Here is an 11359-nt window from a genome sequence, read left to right on the forward strand (position 1 = left end):
CGGCATCTTTGGGGCCAGCTGAGATGACATCTTGGGTATCTAGTCTTCTTGAGTGCCATCGTGTGATAAAATTAGGGTTCTTGCTAGCTCCGGCAGAAATTTGTGCTGTCGTCCACGTGTCTTTATACCCACTTCCTTACGCCTCAAGATGAGGAAGGCCTTCGTCTCCCGTGGAATGTCCCAAACAGAAGGAGGGGCTTCTCCCGCTCCATGGCAGTAGCCAGCAGGACTCTCTGCTGCTGAGAATTTCCCACAATGCCCCCTGCGGTAGCATCTCTCTGGGGCATTCTGGGAAATTTAAACGGTTACCAGGCCTGGCGCTGCTCAGAGCGACAGGCTGGGTATTTTATTTTGGGGGGGGGGGGACAAAGCAAGGATAGGCTCGCCGGTGATTGTCCAGATTGTGCGTACAAACAGCATATCCTTGGCTGATTAAATATGTAGTCGCGATTGAGCCTTGGGGCGCCCGAAAATCGGACCGCCCTCCGCAGGCGTCCCGCGTGGCAGCTTGTGGTTTGGTGTGTCCTTCACTGCTTGGAACAGGGTTCAGAAGGATGGAGCCACTGCGAAGGGCATTGGGGGGGACACTGGTTGGGGGAGATAGTCGGGCAGGGCAGCACCTCCTCTCTCTCTCCCAAGGAGGAAGCGTTGCTCCTGTTGCAAAATCCGGTCCTCCCTTAAAGAGGGCACGTGTTGCAGTGAGACCTGGCAACCAAACCCTGTGTTGTGGGTGGGTTTGATTGGACAGCCACAACACCCAATCGGTAGGTCCCTTGGTGCAGGGTTTAATCAGGCCAACGGGACGCAGGCTAAACGGATCAAGGGACCTATTTATGCCCAGGCACGTGACCCAGAGCTTCCTCTTTTGGTGCGTGCATTCGGAACACCCGCCCACCTCTCCCTACTTTTAGGGCTTTGCGCTTGACTTTGCTATGCCATCGTGTGTCGTCTGTCGTTGGGACAGGCGCACGGCAGGAATTTTCCCCACTTGGCTGATTGGCTGGTGCCATTTGGGTTTCCCCTGCCGCGTAGCAGATCGTCACAACTTGTAAGGTTGCGGATAGGCTCTGGTTCAGGTGATAGGGATGGGAGAACGCTCTCGCCATCCCTACGTGAAACGTATTCCGTTAAAGGACACCAGGGACTCGATGGTTTGGTCAACCCCTGAGAGGGGGTTGTGCCCGTGCCTGAGTCCAGGGGGACATTTGGGTGGCGGAGTTAGCCTGTTCCCGGCTTTTCACTTATCCAGGTGTTCACCCTTGGCTGACCTATGATAGAGCTCTGGGTCAGCGCATGGGAGGGAGCTAGTCGAACCAGAGCCTATGCAACCACTCACTTACTGTAATCAATAAAGTTGTGGCCGAAATTCTACCAAAAACCAAACCAAAATTTGAGTCTTGTCTGAATTTATTTAAGGGGGAGGTTTAAAGGTCTGAACACACAACTGGACAAACCTCTGCCCAGCCAGCCTCCCCAGTTGCTGTCGTGTCCAACCGCCCCTTCCCCATCCGTTTTTTTTAAGTCATATTGACTCAAGTTTGCTCCAGTGTTTAGCTGCTTGTTCTTGTACATAATAGCAGTTGTGCTAGTCGGTGTGTTGGTTTTAAGAGTGCTTTTATCCTGGTCTCTCTTTTTTTATTATTGTGGTTTTAAAACGAAGCGTCGGTGAGTGATGTGGTTATAACTTATAAGCGTTGCCTTGGAAGAGGCACCAGTAAGACGTTGGAGGGCGGGGGAGAGTTGATTTCTGCTCTTCATTTCTCTCTGTTTTTATACTTTAAATGTGTGACTCTTTGGTCAGTGAAGTGTCTTTTTAATAAAACCTGTGAACCGGTCGTGTTGCGATTCCTTGCTGCGCAAGGCTGTGGGTTTGCCCTGTGGAGGGGGGTGGAAGGACTCTCCTTCCTTGGAGGTTTTGCCCGATTCTGGCTGCAACTGTGCCGCGACCAAATGTGGCGTTGATCCCAAGTTCCCTGGCTCCGCTGCTGTCGAAGGAACCGCCGCGAGTGGACTCAGCGGATGGTCAGGCAAGGCGCTGCCTGGACTGCTAGTGGCGCAACAAAAACTCGGGCCATCTCAAAGACCTCTGGCCCGCAGAGGCTGAGGAATAAGCCCCGCTTATGCTCCTCGGGATGCGGGTGGCGCTGTGGGTTAAAGCCTCAGCGCCTAGGACTTGCCGATCGAAAGGTCGGCGGTTCGAATCCCCGCGGCGGGGTGCGCTCCCGTCGCTCGGTCCCAGCGCCTGCCAACCTAGCAGTTCGAAAGCACCCCCGGGTGCAAGTAGATAAATAGGGACCGCTTACTAGCGGGAAGGTAAACGGCGTTCCATGTGCTGTGCTGGCTCGCCAGATGCAGCTTGTCACGCTGGCCACGTGACCCGGAAGTGTCTGCGGACAGCGCTGGCCCCCGGCCTCTTGAGATGGGCGCACAACCCCAGAGTCTGGCAAGACTGGCCCGTACGGGCAGGGGTACCTTTACCTTTTTATGCTCCTGTGACCCTTCCGTCAGCTCGTTTGCTTGGAGGAAGCAGGTGAACCGAGCGAGGGATGAGTCCCATGATTCAGAGGCTGGGGCGAATGGCAATAGAGTCACGAGTGAAGCCATGGTTCCAGTGCCGACATGGTGGGCGATTGATGGAACACAGTGCTCTAGCCAGTGTTAACGGGAAAATCCAAGGGCTCCCTTGGACAAAAACAAAGACACCAACCAGGATTACTTGGAGCAAAACAGCAGCCTATAGGTTTGGCCTTTATTGATCTGTTGCAACAGGGTGCTCCCCTCATCCGCTGGAGAGGAGGAACCCAGAACAATGGCGCGCAAGGCCTTATAAAGACTTTTGAAATTGCCACCCTGTAGATCAAGACCACCCCCAGAAACATCATACATACATCACAGAAGGGGTGTAACCTAAGACCACCCGTCAGATACATCACACCTACATCACAGAAAAGGCGGTCTAAAACAGAAATTTGAATATTGTTTTCTCCTGTTGTTGTTTATCTCCTGTCTGGGAGGTTACTTGACTGAGGAGCCTGGCCATTCTTTTGTAGTGATAAATACTTAGTTCCTGGGCCAGGTCACAGGCTCACACCCTATTCAAACACAGACATACCCTTAAGACAGGATTTGTGAAGGAAAAGACAGTGGGGAGGCTTTTCCAGTTTGACCTTGCAGAGAAAACATTTGCTCAGTTTAGGAATCAAAATGGCTTCAGGTTGGTCTTCCAGTACTGATCTACGTACGTGCAGTTATGAACATTACCATATATCTAAGACCTCAAAATTCCTATCACACCAGAATGGTCAGCTCTGAATTGGGCTCTGTTCAGTGATTTCGCTCAGTGTTTCAGCTCAGTGAGTGTCCGAATCTGGCTGTGCTCTGATGTCCATCCGATCCCATCCTTGTCGCCAGTATTAAGTAGTGGGTTGACAAAGCAGACGACACAGAGATTTCTCCAAGTGGTTCTTCATAGTACAGTGGTGCCCCGCAAGACGAATGCCTCGAAAGACGAAAAACTCGCTAGACGAAAGGGTTTGCCGGTTTTTTGAGTCGTTCCGCAAGACGAATTTCCCTATGGGCTTGCTTCGCAAGAAGTTTGTTTCCTTTTCCTTAAAGCCGCTAAGCCGTTAATAGCTGCCAAGCCATTAATAGCCGCTAAGCCACTAATAGCCGCTAAGCCGCTAATAGCCGTGCTTCGCAAGACGAAAAAACCGCAAGACGAAGAGACTCGCGGAACGGATTAATTTCGTCTTGCGAGGCACCACTGTAAGCTGGAACTGAACTGAACTGAAAGCTCAGCCGGCCTTTAGTTACAATTCCACTAAAAAACTCTTTACTTTAGCTCGGATCTGTAGAATCAGTTAAAGTGACACACACACACACACACACCAAAATTCCTTTAAGTTGGGGGTGGGACTGGGAGTCCAGAAACAGTTTGTTTTAAAAACAACAGCTAAAAACGGCACGTCTAGAAGATATTTTTGGATTCAAGGCAGCGGTGGGAAAACTCCCCCGGTTGCACTTTTAACCGAGTTTGTTTGCTAGAGAAGAATACAAAACACGAAGCTGATAAAAAGCAGATAAAGACCCTTTTGAGTTGCTGGGAAATGTCACCCTGGCCTTCTCTCATCTCTCAAAGTCTGCATTGGAATCTCCTCAAAGGAGATTGGGTTTTATGTCTTAGGAGGAAATCACTAGACTTTTCCACGATTGGGGCTGCGGGCTGCGAAGCCAACCACTGTTGGCCACTGGCCTACGGAGGTAATTTATAGAGTCCTTAAGTGGGTTCCCTGTCAGTAGGAGAAAATAACAGAGGCCAACCAGAGAATATTGAGAAGCAAAGTGGCTAGTAAGCCTGATCTTTATTCAAGGAACTGTTGCAACAGGGTCCCCACTCCCCACACGCAGGAGGAACTCAGAACAATGGTGCGCAAGCCCTTATAATACAGTGGTACCTCGGGTTACATCTGCTTCAGGTTACAGACTCCGCTAACCCAGAAATAGTACCTCAGTTAAGAACTTTGCTTCAGGATGAGAACAGAAATCATGCGGCGGCAGCGGGAGGCCCCATTAGCTAAAGTGGTGCTTCAGGTTAAGAACAGTTTCAGGTTAAGAACGGACCTCTGGAACGAAATAAGTACTTAACCCGAGGTAAAGGTAAAGGGAACCCTGACCATTAGGTCCAGTCGTGGCCGACTCTGGGGTTGCGGCGCTCATCTTGCTTTATTGGCCGTGGGAGCCGGCGTACAGCTTCCAGGTCATGTGGCCAGCAGGACTAAGCTGCTTCTGGCGAACCAGAGCAGCGCACGGAAACGCTGTTTACCTTCCCGTCGGAACGGTACCTATTTATCTACTTGCAATTTGACGTGCTTTTGAACTGCTAGGTTGGCAGGAGCAGGGACCGAGCAATGGGAGCTCACCCCGTCGCCGGGATTCGAACCGCCAACCTTCTGATCGGCAAGCCCTAGGCTCTGTGGTTTAACCCACAGCGCTATCCACGTTCCCCAAGCCCTTATAATAGACACTTGAAATTGCCCACCTTGTAGCCCAAGACCACCACCCCAAAGCATCATACATACATCACATAAGGAGGCAGTCTACAGCACAAATCCTACCTGCCAGGATGCCTGATAATGGTCACTTGGCAGCCTGGCCATTCTTTTGTGATGGCTAATACTTTATTTCCTGAATCCAGGTCATAGGCTCACCCTGTCCATCCACAAATATGCCCTTAAGACAGGATTTGCAAGCGAAAAGACAATGGGGAGGCTTTTCCCCTTTGCCTCCCTGACTGCAGAGGGATATCTGAGGTCGTTAGGAGAGAGAAACCGCCTTCTTGATCCATTCTTGGTCTCGTCCACTCCATCTACCAGAGCCTGTCTCCGCATACAGGAGAAGCCCCTAACTCATGGAGGGTTTGAGACCCATCAGCTCCCCTCATCTAGTTTAGCCAGCCAGGTGAAGCCATTTCCTGGGTGTTTTGCCCCTGTCACACGCTAGCAGCTTCTAGGAGCCGCAGGTGAGAGCTGGGTGCAGGGTGGGGGACGAAAGGAAGGCAAACTACCCCGGAAAGAGAACGTGTCCCCCTCCCTTAACAAATAATGAATAAATAAGTCTACTGCCCTTGAATTGGACACTCTTATGGTCATGGAAGAAGCCCACAACCCCTGCTTATGGCACAACACAGTTAACTCCTTAGAACAGGGGTCAGCAACCTTTTTCAGCCGTGGGCCAGTCCACCGTCCCTCAAACCATGTGCTAAAGGGGCCCCTGATCATTAGGTCCAGTCGTGACCAACTCTGGGGTTGCGGCGCTCATCTCGCTTTATTGGCTGAGGGAGCCGGCGTACAGCTTCCGGGTCACGTGGCCAGCAGGACTAAGCCGCTTCTGGCGAACCAGAGCAGCGCACAAAAATGCCATTTACCTTCCCGCCAGAACGGTACCTATTTATCTACTTGCACTTGACGTGCTTTCGAACTAGGTGGGTAGGAGCAGGGACCGAGCAGCGGGAGCTCACCCCGTCGCGGGGATTCGAACCGCCGACCTTCTGATCGGCAAGTCCTAGGCTCTGTGGTTTAACCCACAGCACCACCTGCGTCCCTCAGACCATGTGGTAGTCCGGACTATATTTTGAAAAAAGAAGAAAAACAAATTGTTGGGTTTTTTTTAAAGAATTGCTAAAGGAACTCTGCTATACAGTATCTGGAAACTGTCAATTAAAAGATGTTAGAGCTCCTCCTGGTGGCATTGAGAAAGGACATCTCTGTTGAGGGTATCCATTTTGCAAAATACTGTTGATGTTCAGCTTTAAGCCCAGAGGGACCGCAGCCATATACAGTTATGGTAAAATCTGGGTGCGAGGCTGCTCTGCCACCCAGCTCGTCGGACTAAGTAAGTCCGCGGGTCCCTGCGGAAGAAAATGAGCTCAGCCGGACAGGAGCAAACTGCAGAAGATCCAAGTTTATTGCGCAACAGGTTCAAGGCAAGATTGAACAGCCAGAAAGGGGTGACATAAACTTTTGAAACTTCCCTCCATGCCCCAGAATACAGTGCAGAACACATCCCAGTTACATCATGAATACATTAAGAAGAGGTTGGGTTACACAGGATTAACATATGGAGGAGGGAGGGGGGAATATGCAGAGCTGGAGATATGCGCAGATAAGCACATCCTGATGAGAAGACAGTGGTCCATGTACTGGCATTTCCTGGAGGAAAGGCTTGGCAGAGTGATTTGACAGGATTAGGGTCTTGACACCTTGCTTGAGGGATTATGGAGGACAGGGGAGGTGTGATGGAGTCCTAGAGAAATTGAGCAAATTGGCACGTTGATTTTCTATGAATTTTATAGATTTTAGTCCCTTTTGACATTGACAATTGGAAATAAATTGATATATTGTAGCGAAGAAGAAGGTGAAGAAGACATGCCCCCCCTTCCGTATCACAGTGATACCTTGGTTCTCAGACTTAATCCATTCTGGCGGTCCACTCCAAAACCAAAGTGTTCCAAAACCGAGGCGTGCTTTCCCGTAGAAAGTAATGTAAAATGGATTAATCCGTACCCGACTTTGAAAAACAACCCCTAAAAGATCAATTGAACATCAATTCTACTAACGAGACCATTAATCCATAAAATGAAAGCAATAAACAATGTACTGCAGTCACACAATCAATCAATCATTAGTTGGACTGATTTCCGCGCAGTCACAAAAACAAAAGCCGCAAAAACGAAAACGCAAAATAAATAGCAAAAACAGACAGACCTCAGTCAAACGGAAGCGTGGCTCTCAAATCGGAAGCGTAACACTCAAAACAGAAGAGTAACACTCAAAACGGAGCATGTCCGACTTCCGAAAAATGTTCGCAAACCGGAACACTTAATTCCAGGTTTGCAGTGTTTGGGTTCCAAGTTGTTTGAACACCAAGGCGTTTGAGAACCAAGGTGCTACTGTATACCATGTATCTTTGCTGTCCTCTTGCAAAATGGTCAGGGCCATATATAAGCATTGCCAGCTACGTTGGCCGTGTGCCCCTTTCTGCTTAGACAGCTGCCTGGCAGTGCACCAATCCGTAGGTTTGTGACGCGGCAGCTAAAAAAGCCAATGCAATTCTGGGCTGCATCAATAGGAGTATAGCATCTAGATCAAGGGAAGTAATAGTGCCACTGTATTCTGCTCTGGTCAGACCTCACCTGGAGTACTGTGTCCAGTTCTGGGCACCACAGTTCAAGAAGGACACTGACAAACTGGAACGTGTCCAGAGGAGGGCAACCAAAATGGTCAAAGGCCTGGAAACGATGCCTTATGAGGAACGGCTAAGGGAGCTGGGCATGTTTAGCCTGGAGAAGAGGAGGTTAAGGGGTGATATGATAGCCATGTTCAAATATATAAAAGGATGTCACATAGAGGAGGGAGAAAGGTTGTTTTCTGCTGCTCCAGAGAAGCGGACACGGAGCAATGGATCCAAACTACAAGAAAGAAGGTTCCACCTAAACATTAGGAAGAACTTCCTGACAGTAAGAGCTGTTCGACAGTGGAATTTGCTGCGAAGGAGTGTGGTGGAGTCTCCTGCTTTGGAGGTCTTTAAGCAGAGGCTTCACAACCATATGTCAGGAGTGCTCTGATGGTGTTTCCTGCTTGGCAGGGGGTTGGACTCGATGGCCCTTGTGGTCTCTTCCAACTCTATGATTCTATGATTCTAGGTTGCAAAGTCCAAAGCTCCAAAGTGCTTTTAAGTGGTGTGTGTGAATTAGCACCACCACTTATTATCGTAACTGCTTGCTTCTTATTCCTGGCTTGCAGGCTGTGCTAGTGATTAATCATGCTGTTATAAGAAAAACTGCTCCCTTTCCCTTATGGGGTATTCCGGAGCCTGTAGTGTACAGTGGTACCTCTGGTTACGTACTTAATTCGTTCCAGAGGTCTGTTCTTAACCTGAAACCGTTCTTAACCTGAAGGACCACTTTAGCTAATGGGGCCTCCTGCTACTGCCGCGCCACCGCGCCTCAATTTCTTTTCTCACCCCGAAGCAAAGTTCTTAACCCGAGGTACTATTTCTGGGTTAGCGGAGTCTGTAACCCGAAGCGTCTGTAACCCGAGGTACCACTCTAAAGTGGTACCTTGGAATAAGTACAATTCTGTTATGCTAGAACTTTGAATAAGCAATTGTTAGAAGTGGGGAAAAGGACATTCGAAATGTTTCAGTTTGAAACCGTACTGGACTCTGTTGAAGCTTTTGCAAATGTGCTAGCAGTTTTATTGCTGCACCGCTGGCAATAGAAATGAACGAAAGCTTCTAACCCTCATTGTTTTCTGGGGACATATGATGCTCTGGACAGCATGCAGTTCGATTCTGGATTTCTGACAGTTTAATGTCAGTTTTAATGTCATTTCTTATGTTTCTAGGCCACTTTTCACTTGCGTGAGTCGCAGAGCAGCTCACATACAACAAATGCCAATAATGTCATTTGTTGTTGTTGTTGAGTCGTTTAGTCGTGTCCGACTCTTGGTGACCCCCTGGACCAGAGCACGCCAGGCACTCCTGTCTTCCACTGCCTCCCACAGTTTGGTCAAACTCATGCTGGTCGCTTCGAGAACACTGTCCCACCATCTCGTCCTCTGTCGTCCCCTTCTCCTTGTGCCCTCCATCTTTCCCCACATCTGGGTCTTTTCCAGGGAGTCTTCTCTTCGCATGAGGTGGTCAAAGTCTTGGAGCCTCAGCTTCAGGATTTGTCCTTCCAGTGAGCACTCAGGGCTGAATTCCTTCAGAATGGAGAGGTTTGATCTTCTTGCAGTCCATGGGACTCTCAAGAGTCTCCTCCAGCACCAGAATTCAAAAGCATCCATTCTTTGGTGATCAGCCTTCTTTATGGTCCAGCTCTCACTTCCATACATTACTACTGGGAAAACCATAGCTTTAACTATGGGGTAGAAAAAAACTATGTAATAAACAAACAAACTGGACCATAAAGAAGGCTGATGGCTCCAAGACTTTGGCTACCTCATGAGAAGGGAAGACTCCCTGGAAAAGACCCTGATGTTGGGAAAGATGGAGGGCGCAAGGAGAAGGGGACGACAGAGGATGAGATGGTTGGACAGTGTTCTCGAAGCTACCAGCATGAGTTTGACCAAACTGCGGGAGGCAGTGGAAGACAGGAGTGCCTGGCGTGCTCTGGTCCAGGGGGTCACGAAGAGTCGGACACGACTAAACGACTAAACAACAACAAACAAACAACACGCAGTTACATTTCAGTGACTGGTTATGACTTTTTAATTCCTCACGAAACATATGATCCACCCCCGGAGTGTTTTAGGTTGTGATTAAATACCCTTGGTATGGTTTTCGTTTTCTGTTTAGCGTCAACCGTTTCTAAGGCTACACTTTCCTAAATGTCATTTCATGGGTATCTTCGTTTTTTAAGTGTTTTTGATTATATGCTGTGCACCACCCATATATAGATAGATAAATATATATTTTTTAATGATTCAAGTATCATAAAGCATTCTTTTAATGGTTTATTTACTTAAGTGTTTCAAAGTATGCTTTAATCTGCTTTGTTTAGCCAGAAAAGCTGGCAGGAAAAGCTTTCACTGGGTGGTGCATGTGGATGGGAACACAAGGCGTTCTCAGGAAATCGTTTGCTAGGCGAGAGCTTGCATAACGAGTCAATGACTGCCATTGATTCCTATGGAGAAAGTTCTAATGTGTTCCTGACCACGGAATTTTGACCCCAATATGACAAAAAACACACACACTACAACCACCCCAGGAAAAACCATCTGAAACCTTGCAAAAGGCAGACAAAGAATTGGGGTGGGGGGAGTAAGGCTTGTTTAAGGCGGTTCATTTGTTTGCAGCACTAAATGCAGGTCCAGATGTTTGGATATCTGAATCTGCAGGGTGTATAAGCGAGGTTTGGGTACGGATTCCTCGTGTTTGGATAAGTGATAATTTTCTCCAAATGAGCGTTTGGATGGCAGAACCTGCCTGTGTATCTGTGTGTGTGTGTTTATATATATATATATATATATATATATATATATCTCTCAAAGGATCGTAGAGCTGGAAAAATTTTGCATATAATATTCAGTTAGAATCCTGGGAAAGGTTGTGGAAGGAAGGTATCAGTTTTACTGCATACAGTGCACTTGAAGAAAATGTTATGAAAATGATGTACAGATGGTACTTAAAGGTAAAGGGACCCCTATATATATATATATCCATATATATTATATATATATATATACCCATATATACATATATATACACACACACACACACACACTCATACACAGTGCTTCCCCCCTCTTAAAAAATGCTTAGGAGTAATCTCATTTTCCTAATCATATTGAAATACTGCCCCTCAGTGATGCCAAACTTAAAAAATTTGTGTGCGCGTGTGTATATATATATATATATATGTTTCTGTGTGTGTATACACACACACATATATATATAAAGATATATATAGATATGTATATGTATATATGTGTGTGTGTGTGTTATACAGTATATGTGTATATGTGTGTGTGTGTATATATATATATATATATATATATATATATATATATATACACACACACACACACACACACACACACACACAAATATATACATAATATCAAAATATTTTATATATACACACACACATCCCCAAAAAGGCAGCAGCTGTGAGGAAAAACTGGAGGCGCCATTTCCCCTCAGGGGCCAGCAAAGCCCCTCCCCCCCTCCAGGCCATTTCTGTTTTTTTGAACCCTCATCCCTCAAGCCCCGCCAAAAAAACCACCACCCCAGAGCCAAAGCCCAACCGCCAACCATGACATCCCGCCTCCCTCCCTCTCTCACTGGCCCGCGCTCTTCC

Source organism: Podarcis raffonei, chromosome 18 (genome assembly GCF_027172205.1).
Source record: "Podarcis raffonei isolate rPodRaf1 chromosome 18, rPodRaf1.pri, whole genome shotgun sequence".
In the NCBI taxonomy this organism is placed as follows: domain Eukaryota; kingdom Metazoa; phylum Chordata; class Lepidosauria; order Squamata; family Lacertidae; genus Podarcis; species Podarcis raffonei.